This window comes from Pleurodeles waltl, chromosome 9, assembly GCF_031143425.1.
Source record: "Pleurodeles waltl isolate 20211129_DDA chromosome 9, aPleWal1.hap1.20221129, whole genome shotgun sequence".
NCBI lineage: Eukaryota > Metazoa > Chordata > Amphibia > Caudata > Salamandridae > Pleurodeles > Pleurodeles waltl.
In genome coordinates, this window is record NC_090448.1 from 617,935,386 (window position 1) to 617,952,867 (window position 17,482).

Consider the following 17,482-nt stretch of genomic DNA (forward strand, 5'->3'; position numbering starts at 1 on the left):
AGGCGGTCAGTCTCCAAGTCTTCTGCAGCCATGTGTTAAACCCTCCGCGGGGGAAAGACAGGAGTTGCCCTAGTTCAGTTGGAGACTTGTCTTGGTTCCAGAGATCCAAGAAACCAAAAAAATAGGCAGCTGTTGTGTGGTCTCTCGTACGCTAGGGCGTCATCCACATAAAGCGAGACGGCACCAGTTGGGGCCCCACACAGGACCTTCCCCGTAGCAAGGTTTGTAGCACACATGCTGTTGTCAGTCTTACCATTGCTGACACATTGAAATACCAATAAAGAACTTTAAAAAATAACTGATCACCCTTTTAAACTTCTGTTTACATTGCACCCAACTAAACAAGAACATGTGAGGTCACAAAACACCCATAAAAGCAAAGACGCCCGGCAAAGTGTTTATTACAAATTGCTTCGAGCTGAGAAATACAAGGCAATAAAAAGCTTAAGGTGCTCCCCCAAGGGAATGATCTTTAAACGAAGAGGCAATGATGGGACCCTTTGCCTCAGTTCCCCTCGTTGATCCATTCGTTGGCACAGCTAGTGTAAGAAATCAGCTCTTCTGGCTTGAAACACAAGTTGATCTCCTTTTTGGCACTTTCCACAGAGTCACTTCCATGGCATATGTTCCTATGGGAGGAAACAGACATTAGAGTGCAAAGAGCAGCACCTACATTTGATGCACACCATTACGACAGTTTGAAGGGTTCACAAAACCGAGGACAGTGCAGATATGAGAAACCTGAAGACTACACATACTGGAAAAAACAGCAAATTGATAGACATGTGGGCTTGGTAAAAACTGCTTTCGATACAAGTAGTTTTAACATCTTGGATGGTTTCGTTCAAGTAACCTGCCTGCATCAGAACAAGATAGGTCCGTTCCCACAGTCAGCAATAAAGGGACTAGGAGGCAGAAGAGATTAATGAGCGTGTATTAATTTACCGTCATCCCACACAAAAAGCTTAAGGTTGGACTACTAGGGAAAGAGTTGAAATAAGAATGGAAAAAACCACACCACAAATAGATAAGCTTTCATTGTTCACTTAACTGAGATGCGATTTGAACGAGCCGGTTTCAAATCAGCCTCGCATGGCAGTCATTTCCATATCAGGCAGTGTTCTAGTCGCAGGGGGGGGGGGGGGGGAAACATGGCTGCAAGGCCTCTGCCATGGGAACAGGGGTAATTTGCCTACGTTGTCCCGGAGTCCGTCCGCGCTGCTATGGTTCTGCAAACTGGGCCAAATACGCCCTCAGCAAGTGACTGCGATACATAATCACAGCCCTCATGACTAATTGAAAAGCACAAGCTTAAAACCCAATCACCAGCTCTAGAACCGACTGTTCCAACTCAGTTTACAAAAAGGTACTTTAATCTATGCACAACACAATACTACAAAGGAACTGATCATACAAACACTGGCAAGGGGAGTAAATGCATTGATTAGTCCTCTGTACCAGAACTGCACATTTTCTTACAGCGGCAATTAATCACATGAGAGCAATGACAAAAATACAGAGGGAAGCCCTCTTCAGGGAAACCTTTTCATCATGTGTTCATATCCACAGGGAGTGAGTGACTCATTTGATGCCCGCAAAGACGTTCCTCCCTGGGCCACATGCACACCATTTTCATCACGTACCTGCCAACATGGACGCAGAAGTCTCCCCGGATGGTCCCAGGCCTGGAATCAACAGGGTTGGTCTCTCCCAGCATTACCCTGCCAGTCTTCACCACATTAAATCCTTCCCAGACCTGAAAAAAGTAAGCAGTAACCTTCAAGCAAAAAATAATTGTCACATGGTCAATTAAACACGACCCATCGGGTTTGTCCACTGGAATTCACTGCACAGAGCTCCTACTGTACATATTCTACCAGTAAATGTATGGCATTCACGTGGAGTGAATTCTCAAGTTAAACTACCCAAGCAATCACATGGGAAACATTAAAGTTTGTTAGAACTGCAAAACATTATAAGGGTGATTCTAATACATGGTGCTGCTTTTACTCAACTGAATGCGAGACTGAAGAGATGTCCCCGTATGCGCAAGTATCAAGTACAACAGATCAGCTTGCATGGAGGCTCCATCTTACCTGTGCAGTCAATCCGAGCCCCAGTTCCCATGTTTGTCATGTGCTGAATAGTTGCGGAGCAGCATATGCCTACACAAAGGTAGGCAGAGCAGAAATAAATACAGGATTTTGATGCCTGTACTTGCTCTTTTGCTGTCCCTCCCAACTAGAGTACGGATAGCACTCCCCCACATACCCCCCTCCTCCCTCCCAAAAGGGAATTAAAGCTTGCCAGGGCAAACTTGAAGGAGAAAGTTAGTGGTGATTCAAATAAAGGATCAATGATGCATCTTGCCAGAAAAATCCTTACAAAATTAATTGTGGTGTAGACTGTGGCTGCTCTACAAGTCTCCAAGCATGATATGCATCTGGAAAGACACTGTTCTCTAGCGGAACGTGCACAGACTGCACTGTGCAAGATGGTAAACAGCCATGGAAGACCTAGTCTGTTCTTTGTGGCCAGATGGATGGCTGTTGACAAGTTAAGATTTGGTCATGTGAAAGGCCAGAGTCTGCTGGTAGTCAAGCCAAGTTCCTTTGTCCAACTTACCGAGGCTATAAAAAAAGGTACATACATAAAAAAAGCTTAACAGTTACATAGGCAAAATAGACATTAAAAATGAAATATAAAATGCATTACTATTTGATGAATTAAAAAAATTCAGTGACCCTATGAAAGTCAGCAGCAGCTCATCCTCATCAAAAGAACCCACATCACACCCCACCTCAAGAAGCCACACTGACTCCCGATCCAGAAGAGATACCAGTTAAAGATGCTGACCCACGCACAAAGCCCTGCACAATGAAGAAACAGCATCCATCAGCAAACTCCTGACCTCTGCTTCCTCACCAATACACCCCCCCCCCGATCCGCCAACCGACAGAGGAGGCACTTTCTCGCCTGGCTGCCAAGGCGTTGAGCAGCCTTTCACTGCACCTCAGGACCACCCACTCACCCCAGCAATTCTGGAAATAACTCAAGACCTGGATATTTGAGTGAACAAACCTTGCAACAGCCAACATCTCCAGCACCTCAAGACGATTTGATGCACTTTAATGTTGATTGATTAACTTCTAAGAAAAGATATACGGCTTAAACTCCCTGCATCTTACGGTTGCAGTTAGAAAGGAGCAAATGCCACAAAATGTCATTAAGAGACTGGAGATGCATCCCAAAGTTCACTAAAAATCAAGGGTTTTAAAATAGTTTAATAGTGATACAAAAGTAGGGTTTATAGCTTTAAAGAAACAAAATGGCTAAAAGTCTTCTGAGAGCCCATCACAGGGATATGCTGATGTCTGGCACCCCCAGTAGACCAAAGTACTAAGGAAGCTCATTAACATCGACGCAGTATCCACCACCCTGAACCAAAATAGGGATGTGTTCAACTCTCCAGCTACTTTGAGACCAACCAGTTGCTTAATTCAACACAATCTGGATTTCACCCAGGCTACAGCACCAAATGCACACTGGAAGCGCGATACCATTAAAATGACGAGACGCCCATCTGCTGTTCCCAAAACTGGCATTGTTAACAACACCCAGGTAGCTAAAGTCATACACCGTGCCAAATGAGTGCCCCTTCACCATTAATCTGCAACGTTTTCTGGTCTGGCCCACATGCCATAATGTGAGACTCCCCAAAGCTGGTGACCAGGTCAAGTAAGCCCCCCTTAAGAGTTAAATGATTCAACCAGCAGAGCTCGAAAAATCCACTTGACCACTCATCTTTTTTGATCAGGTCGAGCTATTGTCATCCCTTTTGGCAAGTTGCCACTGAACAGGTGTTGTGATCAGTTGAAAAGTGGAGGGGCTATAAAAGATGCCTTTAAATAGTGTTATGTCAAATTTGCTCTGTGTTCAGAGAGGTCAAAAGTCAGTTTTTCTTACAATTTATTTTCCTTCTGACTGCAGAGTTCCAGGACTTTGAGGTGAACTGTGGGACCGCCTGCTTAAAATGTAAAAATATAAGGATAGAGGATGTCAGGTTTTTCCGAACACATTTAAATGTGTAAGTATATTTCAGTAGTTTGGAAGTCCTTTGTTTTGTGCGATTAAAAATATTTCAGTAGGATGAAAATGAATCAGAATACTTTACATGTTGAGGTGCAAAGGATGTTTTCTGAAACAGAATTTTCAGAGATTAATACACTATAGTTTTCAGTAATTAGCAGAGAGGTTATTGGATATTTCTTGGAATGAGCGTGTGTAGATGACAGTATGTTACCACATCATGGTTTAGTAATATATTTATTAAAAACAGAAACACTACTGCCCTGATGGGAATGTTGTTCGTAAACTAAAGTCCTAGGTTATGTGGGCTAGACCTCATGGGTATATGGGCTAGATTCTTGTGATACATGCAGAAAGCTTTAGTCTACTTAAAGACTAGATTGTTTTTGTACTGCAGAAATGCTGAGCTCACATAGGTGCTATCAAAAGAGATTAAGAACAAGGTGACTAAACTATTTGCCTAGGATCACAATTGGAGACCTGTTTACGGGTCAAGTACATTACTGTTAGGTCGAGTAACATGATTTTTTGAGCCCTGACCAGTGTACGCAATTCCTTGGGGTCTATGCCCCAAGTACTGCATTGCCTGCATAAAGCAGTACCAGTATAGGGACCCCAAGACCATCACTGGATAGTTTGGTTATGGTGGGGCACAGGTTGTTAATATGACAGGTGGGGTCTGAAATAAACCCTTGGTGTACCCTTAGGGGTAAGAGGAGGGAAGGGGTTAACAGTCAAGACATTTTTCCTGTAGAACCAAACCCTCACTACTAAATTGTGTGATTAACACACAAAATTCACTAATGTGGCTTCAACCCACAAATCCAACTGCCACAGTTTAGGTCGATTGATAGTCAAACGCTATTGACAAATCCATAACAGCAGCAGCACCTGGCGACAGTATACTTGCCAATAAAGGTTAAAGCACTGCTCCACTGTACCCAGACTCTGGCAGAACCCAAGCCGAAAAGGACAAGATTTTGGAATAGTTTGCCCAAGTGTAAGCTATTAAACATCACCCAGGCGATTATTTTGAGAGCCACCAATAAGGCCGATATGGAAGGAGGGGAGCATAAACAGGTTATTTGCTAGGTAGTCTTTATCACTGAAACGCCCGCTTACTTAATCCTTCTGGATTTAAGTTATAAAACTTAAGAATCAGCTTAACAGAGTTTGGGTTCTTGAATGTAACCATGTAAGATGCCTGAAGACCTGAACATCAGTGCCTACACAAACTAAGCATAATTCTACTTTCAATATGTAGACTATACAAACTACTGCAACAGATTGCTTCGACACCAATAGATGTGTGCCCACAGGTAATGTAACCAATGACTTTCAGCAATGCTTATGTGCGAGTAGGTGGTACCATATGGTTCTGCAGCAGTTTGAAAGAGCCACACAAGCACTATCCAATGTGCACCAACAACTATTTCTAGGTTCCTGTGCCCCTAGACTGATCCAGAGCTCCACTTCCACCCACATCTTTGACAGACCCCAAGCAGGCTAAAAACAGTGGTCCAAGAAAGTAATTTCCCCAGAAAAAGTCAGGATTCAAGCTGAGCCCCAAACTGCTGGAGACAAATGTGTCATGGACCTAAACGACATGTGCCTCTGGTCCTTGCACTACATAAACTCAGGCATTAAGTGCAACCTTACGCACCCAAAGACAATCTAGGATCAATAGGCAAAGCTTTAAGTCGCCAGGCTCAAGAGGCTGCATTTAATAGAGGTTCTGCTCTTGATTGCAGTCATGTCTTAGGCCCCGCACAAAGGTAGTCACACTGAAAAGCTGCTGGTAGGTTGAAAACATACCATAAGCACAAGAAAGTCAAGCAGGCCTCTATACCTCCACTTAATCTGGCAAGAGACTGCAATATCACGTAAACAATCTGATGTTCTGTCAATCCTTGCAGGCCCCAAATTCCCCAAGCCATCACTGACACGGCAAAAGTTGCTACCTTCAAGTAGGCAGTGAGAACAAATACCTGATCACACCAGCCCTGCAGTATTAAATAACTAAAGCACACCCAGTGGTTATGCGGCCAGACTTTCAGCTTCTTCCTTCAAACCAGCTCTGTCAGACAACAGAAGTCAACTTTGGCTCAAACGTGTTCCAGGATCATAGCCAATGTCTTAACACTAACAAGGAGGGGGAAAACCTGGTCTACCCTTCTTTATAAAGGAGGGCTGTATTTTGACTTGCAAAATGCCAAAGGCCTAGATACCTCAGAGCTTGTCTCACTATCTGGTCTAACAGAAAAAAGTGCACAGAGCAGGATAACACCTAGATTTACAGTTGCCTACTCTGGAAGCCAAAGTCAACTGGACTTGCTAAAATACAAGGCAAACTAAATGTGAGCCACTGCTACTATTTAATGACGCCCTTACTGTCATGGCCACTTGGTTCAAGTCATGTTCAGCAGACCTTTGCTTAGACTGTACAAACCAGCTGAGTTTTCTTCTCTTAAGACGCAGAGAAACACCAATCTGAGCGACAGGAAAACAGTTTGGCCTTGAAAGCCTTACTACCAACCACTAAAGGGAAGGCTGGCACATATCTTAAGCAACATGACTAAAGTGGTACAGCAATATGTATGGTGGTGTAGTACATTGTGCCAGGAGGCTATACATCTGAAGTGGCAAGACAAGCATCTTTTTGGTATTCAGCCACCTATCAGTACCTTAATACCAAAGGGAGATGCCAGCTGTAGACAATGAGTGCAGTCTCCAACCAGAAGTCACACAGGGTATTGATTCTGCAAAGGGGGGTGTCACCTCATCTCTGGACACCTTTGGGGTGCTCCTGGATGGGATGGTCGGTTCGCTGCGTGTTCCCTAATTTTCCCAGACTTGCTGCCAAAAGTGGGGCTTTGTCCAGGGGGTGGCAACTCCACCAGTTGGAGTTGCCCTGGGGCACTATAACCCAAGGCTTGAGCCTTTGAGGATCACCAACAGCTGGTACGGCTCCAGCAGGGGAAAGTGTAAAGCACCTCCATTGAGGACAGGCTTTGTTTGACCACTGAGAGCACAAAGGCTCCCACCCTATGTGGTCAGAAACATGTCTGAAAGCAACAGGCTGGCAAAGACCAGTCAGTCCAGCTTTAGCAGTGTGGCTAACATACAGGGGGCATCTCTAAAATGCCCCTGGTGCATTTTTCCAATAAACTCCACTGTCATCAGTGGGAGTTCACTGTGCTAAGTTGGATACCAAACTGCTCAGCATTCAGTGAAACCATTTTGGAGCTGTGGAGTTCATAATGACAAACTCCCAGACCCTGTACTCATTATGGCCACACTGCACTTACAGTGTCCAAGAATTAACTTAGACACTGTAGGGGCATATGGTTCCTGCAGCTATGCCCTCACCTGTGGTATAGTGCACCCTGCCTTAGGGCTGTAGGGGTGTCTTACCTTTTGCCACAGGCAGTAGCTTGTGGGCATGGCACCCTGAAATGGTGGTCATGTCAACTGCCTTGCCTGTTTCTCCCCACCAGCATACACAAGCTGCAAAGGGAGTGTGCATGTGCTTGGTGAGGGAGCCGTTTTGTACCAGGTATACATTTTACAAAGGGAATACCTGTGTGCAAAGGGTGTGCCAATTCTGAAAACAAAGGTACAGATTTTGGGAAAGAACACTGGTGCTGGGACCTGGTTAGCAGGATCCTAGCACACCGTCAATAAAAGTTGGCATCAACACCAGGCGAAAAGTGGGGAGTAGCCATGCCAACAGTGGCACTTTCCTACACATTCATGAAATTCACCTTGAGACCTATCCGACAGGAGGGACTTTAGCCTATTTGGTTCTCAACATGTAAGAGGACCCTCCACCATTGGGTGGTCCCATCCATTCCTAAGATGAGGAATCTTCAGTTTGAAATATCCAGACAATGGTGCTACTTGGTGAATAGTCTAAATGCAGATTCCTCACTGTCCACCCACCTCTACTGAGGTGTCTGCTGATCACCTTAAGGTCACAAGTTAAGTAGTCGCACCATCACCTGTAAATATATTTTTTCCTTCAAATGTTATATGTGAGGGAATCGAAAAAGATCAAGAAATGATGTCAGCAAGCAGGGGTGGGGCTTATGTGAAGCTCCACAACACTGTATGAAGTCACCATGAAGCCATATAATGCCACCTACTTGTACTCCGGGAGCATTGCTTAAAAAAAGTCTCTGGACCCAGTATGGTGCTAGGGAATATTCTAGAGGAGAAATCTGGCTACAATATTGACTATGAACTAGAAAGAGGTTACCAATGTTAATTACCAATTTATAGAGAGCTAGGGAGGAAACAAAGGGCTAGGACAACATGATGTACAAGTAAAAAGGAGTTCATACTGGTTCAGCTGCAAGACTATTGTGCACTGAAAACCGAGGCAGGCTCATCCAAGAGGATTTACACCAGGTAGTTCCCAGAAACTAGGGCCTGGTTTACCTCAGGGTATAAAACACGGATCTTTTAGGACATACTTTGGTCTTTTCATTCCACATTCTAGGAAGCTGGCTGGAGCTAACTCAAGAATCTTTATTGGTATGAGGAAATTGGAATTCTAGGTCAGCACACAAATGCCATTTAAAAAAAAAACTTTAAATGGAAGAGTGACTCCATAATTTCAGAGTAGTAGGGATATACACATCATAGACCATTCTACACTCACCATAGGAACAACAGGGCCAGAGCGCATATATTAAACCAAACCGGAGTAGAAAGGGCGATCCTTCAGGTCAATTTAGTGTTCCTTCAGAAGTTCATCGGAAGCCTGCAAGTGGCAAAGAAAGTATTGTTACCTGGGTGATGAGAACTCAACCCTGGTCATGCCAGTGATCTGAGTACAGCAGTTCACACCCAATATCACAGTATATCATTACCCAATTACGGTGTATGCTTAGACCCTATCAATTGTGTACACAAAACGCAAACCAAAGACTACTCTCACCTGCATAAACTTCATTGCCACCATTCAGTATCCCTTCTGATCAAAGCGCTTGATTATCTCTCCTACCAGGCACCGTTGAACGCCATCCGGCTTGATGCAAATGAAGGTACGTTCTTTAATACCGTTACCAGACATGTTCCTAGAAGAAGGCAAGAGGGTGACAGAAAACTTAACATTGTTCATAATAAGGTGTACATCGAAGTAAACAAATTGGGCTCCCTACACAAGTCAGCTTCAAATCTAAACGTAAACTTCACACAAAAACTAAGGTTTAACAAAAATGCATCAGTCCATTTTTTATCGGACCGAGTTACAAAAAAAAGCACTTCGCAGAAAAAGCAGAAGCTAGCCTATTCAAAAGCACAATTTAAACCACAAAACTGGAGATTCTAGAATAAAGTTAGAGCTGCAGATTAAATAACTTCTAAGGTAGTCTGACTTCTCGATCACTGTAAGGCTATCCCATTATTTGGGCACAGCAAGGAGGCTTCTCTGGAGATCTGACTAGGCTCCCTGATTAAGCCAGGTCAGGAGAAAACAGGTCTGTTCTGAGTTGTGAAATACACAAATCCTAAAGAGTGACAAATATGTCTCGTACATTCCTCGAACTACTGTAGGGGATAAAGTACCCCCTTCCACACATGAGTATCGTCTGTCACTGCGGATTACAATGGACAGAGAAAGGAGGCTGAAGAATGAGGTGAATTGCAATATCCTTCTAATGTATTAGAAAGGTTGTTAATCCTTATAATACATCTTCAAACCATCACCCCTCCCACAAACCACTTGCATCACTGGTATCTTGCACTTGTGTATATTACAGACATGGATAAAGCATCACCTGCACTGCAAACGTGTTTGCAAAAATAAAATTCTAATTCAAATCAGATTAAGAAGGTTATGACTCAGATTGTGTGGATACATGCAGAGATCTGATTGTTCTGGTCATTCTATACCATGGAAAAACACGGTGCCATAAATACCTTTCCACTGGTCACATTGTTATTCAAAAAAAGATCAGAAGATGGCCAGTTCCCTTTTTCCTTTTTTAAACTTCTGCTGAATGATGTTCCCGATGGCATGCCTTTCACCTTGGCTGCTCGCACCATATTGAGAGGTCAGAATTCAACTGCAATAACTTAGTTGAGCAGATACATTATTTCTTAATTACAGGTGAACGAAAGACTACTCCATTGTCGTACATTATATGGATATTTCAAGTCACCAAGGAGATCCTTGATCATGTAAAACAAGAAAGCAGATGCTGTTCCATTATAAGTTCACATAACTCAAGGTGACATGCAATAGCCTTCTAATGTATTAGAAGATACTTTATTCCTTGTAAGTATGGCCACACCATCACCCTTCCCACAAAATGCTTAAATCCTCAGCGTTGCTCTTCATATGAAAGAACGCCCGTAAACGTAATTGCGCTATCTAGTGCCAAATAAACACCAAAATGCAGTTAAGATATGTTGCTTAAGGATGCTGGAATTCGTTTAATACAAGTCAGATTTAAAAAAAGTTGTAGCCCAGAATTTACAAGCCTGCAGAGATTGTTTTCCCTATAATTACACAAAACATTAAAAAAACATTTCCATAATTATTCCCTTTCTGCTCATCGAGCAGATATAAACAGCAGAAGGAAAAAAACTGTTTCGTATTTGAATCTGCATCTTTATACACCGTTTCCTGAAATTCCCCTGGGCTGCTGGATCTGGCCGGAGACCCTGACATCGGAACTAAAAAGGCCCTTAGTTATTGCACTTTAGGCAACTTCATGCCTTCCTTGCAAGGGGCTGAGCTAGAACGTGCCTGCAACAAACAAATCGGAGATTGGCTTTTATACATGGATTATGTACTCTTCCATGTATTCTAAAAATATCAAACCAACTGAGAACAGAACACACTGCAGCTAAACGAGAATCAAGACTATGGCAAATAAGTTTCAGGAAGAAAAAACCCTCAAAGGCATAACAATCCTTTAGGTTCTACATCCTAGGTGCACTTCCTGAAGAGTAGATTTCCTCAAACCTAGCATTTCAGAAATGTTGCACCGGATCAGGCATCCAAAACAAACGTTTCAAGGGCAAATACAAACATTAGTCACACATACATATTAAAATAATAATGGAGAGATGACGTTAGGCAGGACGAAGGCTCAGAAAAGCGTGAGGTTGCACAAGATTAGTAGCTCTGAACAGATGTGGGACTTAACGAGCAGGTACACAAGGAAACTGTTTACAAGCCCAACACAAAGAGCTGATACTCTTTACTTTGATTAATCTCGTTCTGCAGGAGCCATCTATAACCTTCTCATGGGAAATGCTGCCAAGTTACATTTCTGAGTCACCGTGAACCTTTAAGAACTGTTGACCAGCTGATATCTGGTTCCAACCAGAAGTAGGGATTAAGCAGCCGCAGAAAAATAAACCGTTGTGTAAAATGAATGTTTACTGGACCCGTGTTGTGTTGCATGTGCGCTTCTTTATAGTGGAGTCCCACTAAACACCCTACTTTCGGCAAAATGACGAGCTTAGTCCATTTATAATAGATAATGTTTCTGGTTCTGGAGAAAATATGACTTCGGGTTAACATGAGCTCATCTTTACTACATCACATTTTCTATATAAACTCGCCGCACTTGGCTTGTAGAAGACATGCTATTGGCCTACTGAAACTGACTACAAAATTACATCCATTTTGCTCCCAAGAAATGATTTTTTTTATCCGACACTTAACACGCTGCGCTTGCAGGGTATCATTTCACAACTGTGCAAATGGTCATTACCATAGAAGCACGCAAATACACATCAGCATGCGGGCAGGCTTCCCGACACATCAGTCCTTGACAGTAGGTGGCACACCCGTCTGGGAAATACGCCAGTCCGTCGTAATTATTTCCCTTCAAAACGTAGCTATACTTTCTCCGCATGCCGCCGATGGCTTCTGCAGGCAGCGAGACTCAATGTTATCTCTGAAGACGAGGGGGTTGGGCGGTCTCGAAGGCAAGGATTACTTCAATGCACTAATCCTGGCTGCCCGATTTCACCCACACAAAACGCTTTATAAACCGTAAACTCTAGCTGAGATTTGATCCCCGGGGAGAGAAGGCACGAAAATCATGTCGCTTGTCCTGCCACCACTACTTCACTTGCAGTCACAGCGGGCCACCGTTACCACAACTTCATAGCCACAGAGCCGTGGAAGCGCAGGGTCGAGCCAGAACACGATACCAGTCTTCAGTGTAATTTAACAGTTTGACCGCTAGTCAATTATAAGTCCATAGTAGACATTTGTGTACTACACAAGCAGTTTATACAATATTCCTAACTCGAACCTAGAAGCTGAAAATGGCATCAACAACGGTAAATCATTATGCTGCAGCATTCAGGGCTTCCTAAGAAAGAAAAGTGCTAACGTGAGAAGACCCGATACGAGGATGTCACTTATTCAAACAGGAGCTACAGAAAGACTGGAAGGCCCCTCCTATAAACACAACATGTAATCTGTGGGTAGGGCCATCCTTAAACTGCCATGTTTACTGAAATTATATTTTTACAGAAAAAAAGTTGATGCAAGACCCTTCTTTCGGATTACTACATAGTAATGCATCTGGACGGCACAATTAGATAAGGTGCATTCAGAAGAAACCCCCATAAAACATATTACAAAGTTCCTGAGACTATCCGTTCGTTGCTATGCATAGTGCCATATACATAACCCCTTGTCCCTGTCGGTTTATGCTAGACTTTTATAAATCGGGAACTCTTACTCACCCCCACTATATACACTCAATAAAAGACGAGAGCATTCGATATTTCACCCTTCCCCGCCAAAAAACTAAAAAAAAAAAAACTTTCTTACTGTAACAAACCTGTTCCAACTCCGATCCACACAAGCTCTCAAACTCTTATTGGGCACTTGAACGTGCCACCAGAAGTTAAAAAATAATCCATTATTTTGAGAATCAATCTAGACCACCACCAAAAGAAAAAAACTACGTAAACCTTCAACCCACTTCGATTTCTTCCTTAGACTTCTGTCCTTGCTCATTCGATATGACGTCCCATTTAAACCCAAACAGCTGATCATTTAAAATATAATGTAAACTGAAATAAAGTATTTAGACGAAAATCACTATATACACCAACAGGTGGCCAATCACTAATAGCAGTGCGATATATTACGTAAAAAGCTAGCAGAACAGAACACCGGTGAATCATCACGGAAATGCGTGCGTTATACATCTACCACTACTAATGGCAAAATAGGGCTCCTCAGAAGGAAGCGGGTGCAATGGATAGTGCGAAGCTACAAGTCTCCATATATTACAAATACAAAAAATATGGGATAAAAAGTAAGCCTGCACTCCGCCTACCATTTCGGAACGCGGCAAAGGCCAACCACCTCCCTACCACCCAAGATTAGATAACCGCAGCCAGCATCATGAAAGATGAGGACAAAAAAAATATACATATATCAGGAAGCGGGCTCAGCTATCCGGAAACATGGAGCCAGGTTATGGCCATGCATCCATTTCAACGGGTCATGGTACACAAAGGGAGCGCGGGTCCACGTATAGAGAAGCGGTGACGCTCAGCCGAAGAAAAGTCATCGCCGCACCGTGAAAGTGTTTTACCTTAAAGGGTGGTAGGTACGTGTACGGCAATTACAATTGAAGACTAGGGAGTGCGTGGAGGGAGAGGAGTTGAGGAGGCTCCGAAGAACTGGGGAAAGGAAAGAAGTGTTGCTGGAAACTGGATTCTAAACTCTGTTGTACCTGCTGCAGGAGTGCTAGATTTCCTCCGTTGATGGAAGCAGCGGTGGGCGAAGGAGAGCAAAAGTGAGTGGGAGAGGCAACCGGAAGTTATATACTGCCTGTGAGCTGCCGGCATCGTTTCGCCGGTTCCCATTGGCTCACTTGAGATGCTGCCTTTCCCCCTTCCGCCATCTTATTGGCTGGGGACGCGTGACTGTAGCCACGCCCACGTATCGCTTTACACCCTGAGGGAGGAGCAGGATATGATCAGCAGCAAGGGGAGAGAGAGACTACTTCCCATTAGAGCAGTGGTCTTCAAACTTTTTAATGTTGCGCCCCCCCAGTTGAAAAATAAAAATCATTGGGCCCCCCCTGAGAATTTTTCACAATTATTTTAGAAAGATGGCAATGCTTAAATAGGTCTAAACCTATTTAAACATTGCAGTTAAGTACTGTTACCTTTTTTAAACTGCAATAACATGCTTTTGCTTAAAACAAAGGCATGTTAGCTGTATAATATTTCTTTTGACCAGAGTTTGGCGCCCCCCCTGGGATCACTTGAGGCCCCCCAAGGGGGGACCGCCCCCCAGTTTGAAGACCTCTGCATTAGAGAAATATTCCTTACCGTTTACCCAAGACTAGGTAACAAAGACGTCAGGTCCAATCTAAGTGCGCTATGTCCAAGTTCACCTTCAGCGCCGGTAGCAGCAGCTGCTGTAGTTGCTATGAAATTCTGTTGGTTCTGTGTTGTCTCTTAGTACAAAATATTGCTATGAAATTCGTATATCTGTTGGTTCTGTGTTGTTTCGTATTACAAAATGCTCTCCATTATTGGTATCCCTGGTCAGTTTCGAGGCTTGGCATAGGGGTTGCAAGGTGTGTTCTTAAGCGCCGTTCTGCTGGTGAGGGCTGGCTTCGGTGTTGGTGGATGGTGTAGAGGTTTGACAGAGAGTGTTATGCTGGGAATTCTGCTGGCGGTGGGTCTGGAAACCTTGTGATAAGGCTGATTAGTCCATTTGGGAGCTCTGACTTCTTACTGGTGGTCTACGGGCTGGCGTTACATAACTGTGTTCCTACAGTATTTCAGGTAACATCTTCATCCCAGTCTTTACTTCCTCCCTGTAGTGTTGGGGGCCCTAGGCTCTCATGCTGTGGAAGTAAGGTGACACAGACTCATATTTTGGGTTCATGAAACTGGTCTCAGTGCGCCCGGCATCTTTATTTGCAAGGTCACCTGACTGGTGACCCCTGTGATGGATGGGTGTGGGGTGAGCGTGGAAGCCAGCCCTCAGCAGAGTGGCTGTTGGAAACACTAGAACGTGTCCTGCAGGACATACATCCTGTAGGAGGCTGGACTGGCTTGTGGTGAGTACCAAGGGGTACTTACACCTTGCACCAGGCCCAGGTATCCCTTATTAGTGTATAGGGTGTCTAGCAGCTTAGGCTGATAGATAATGGGAGCTTAGCAGAGCAGCTTAGGCTGAACTAGGAGACGTGTGAAGCTACTACAGTACCACAAGTGTCACTTGCACAATATCATAAGAAAACACAATACACAGTTATACTAAAAATAAAGGTACTTTATTTTTATGACAATATGCCAAAGTATCTCAGAGTGTACCCTCAGTGAGAGGATAGGAAATATACACAAGATATATGTACGCAATACCAACAATATGCAGTATAGTCTTAGAAAACAGTGCAAACAATGTATAGTTACAATAGGATGCAATGGGGACACATAGGGATAGGGGCAACACAAACCATATACTCCAAAAGTGGAATGCGAACCACGAATGGACCCCAAACCTATGTGACCTTGTAGAGGGTCGCTGGGACTATTAGAAAATAGTGAGGGTTAGAAAAATAGCCCACCCCAAGACCCTGAAAAGTGAGTGCAAAGTGCACTAAAGTTCCCCCAAGGACATAGAAGTCGTGATAGAGGAATAATGCAGGAAAGACACAAACCAGCAATGCAACAACAATGGATTTCCAGTCGAGGGTACCTGTGGAACAAGGGGACCAAGTCCAAAAGTCACAAGCAAGTCGGAGATGGGCAGATGCCCAGGAAATGCCAGCTGTGGGTGCAAAGAAGCTTCTACTGGACAGAAGAAGCTGAGGTTTCTGCAGGAACGAAAAGGGCTAGAGACTTTCCCTTTGGTGGACGGATCCCTCTCGCCGTGGAGAGTCATGCAGAAGTGTTTTCCCGCCAAAAGAACGCCAACAAGCCTTGCTAGCTGCAAATTGTGCGGTTAGCGTTTTTGGATGCTGCTGTGGCCCAGGAGGGACCAGGAGGTCGCAAATTGGACCAGGAGGTAGAGGGGACGTCGAGCAAGACAAGGAGCCCTCTTAGCAGCAGGTAGCAGCCGGAGAAGTGCCAGAAACAGGCACTACAAGGATGCGTTAAACAGTGCTCACCCGAAGTTACACAAAGGAGTCCCACGTCGCCGGAGACCAACTTAGAAAGTCGTGCAATGCAGGTTAGAGTGCCGTGGACCCAGGCTTGGCTGTGCACAAAGGATTTCCGGCGGAAGTGCACAGGGGCCGGAGTAGCTGCAAAAGTCGTGGTTACCAACAATGCAGTCTGGCGTGGGGAGGCAAGGACTTACCTCCACCAAACTTGGACTGAAGAGTCACTGGACTGTGGGAGTCACTTGGACAGAGTTGCTGGATTCAAGGGACCTCGCTCGTCGTGCTGAGAGGAGACCCAAGGGACCGGTAATGCAGATTTTTGGTGCCTGCGGTTGCAGGGGGAAGATTCCGTCGACCCACGGGAGATTTCTTCGGAGCTTCTAGTGCAGAGAGGAGGCAGACTACCCCCACAGCATGCACCACCAGGAAAACAGTCGAGAAGGCGGCAGGATCAGCGTTACAGAGTTGCAGTAGTCGTCTTTGCTACTATGTTGCAGTTTTGCAGGCTTCCAGCGCGGTCAGCAGTCGATTCCTTGGCAGAAGGTGAAGAGAGAGATGCAGAGGAACTCTGATGAGCTCTTGCATTCGTTATCTAAAGTTTCCCCAGAGACAGAGACCCTAAATAGCCAGAAAAGAGGGTTTGGCTACCTAGGAGAGAGGATAGGCTAGCAACACCTGAAGGAGCCTATCAGAAGGAGTCTCTGACGTCACCTGGTGGCACTGGCCACTCAGAGCAGTCCAGTGTGCCAGCAGCACCTCTGTTTCCAAGATGGCAGAGGTCTGGAGCACACTGGAGGAGCTCTGGACACCTCCCAGGGGAGGTGCAGGTCAGGGGAGTGGTCACTCCCCTTTCCTTTGTCCAGTTTCGCGCCAGAGCAGGGCTAAGGGGTCCCCTGAACCGGTGTAGACTGGCTTATGCAGAATTGGGCACATCTGTGCCCAAGAAAGCATTTCCAGAGGCTGGGGGAGGCTAATTCTCCCCTGCCTTCACACCATTTTCCAAAGGGAGAGGGTGTAACACCCTCTCTCAGAGGAAGTCCTTTGTTCTGCCATCCTGGGACAAGCCTGGCTTGACCCCAGGAGGGCAGAAACCTGTCTGAGGGGTTGGCAGCAGCAGCAGCTGCAGTGAAACCCCAGGAAAGGCAGTTTGGCAGTACCAGGGTCTGTGCTACAGACCACTGGGATCATGGGATTGTGCCAACTATGCCAGGATGGCATAGAGGGGGCAATTCCATGATCATAGACATGTTACATGGCTATATTCGGAGTTACCATTG

The 17,482-nt window shown here is 44.8% G+C and overlaps 1 pseudogene; it reads right to left on the reverse strand.

Annotated features, from left to right (window-relative positions):
• Positions 1 to 381: 381 nt before the first annotated feature.
• Positions 382 to 13,667, reverse strand: LOC138259743 (nucleoside diphosphate kinase A-like; annotated as a pseudogene).
• Positions 13,668 to 17,482: the final 3,815 nt, after the last annotated feature.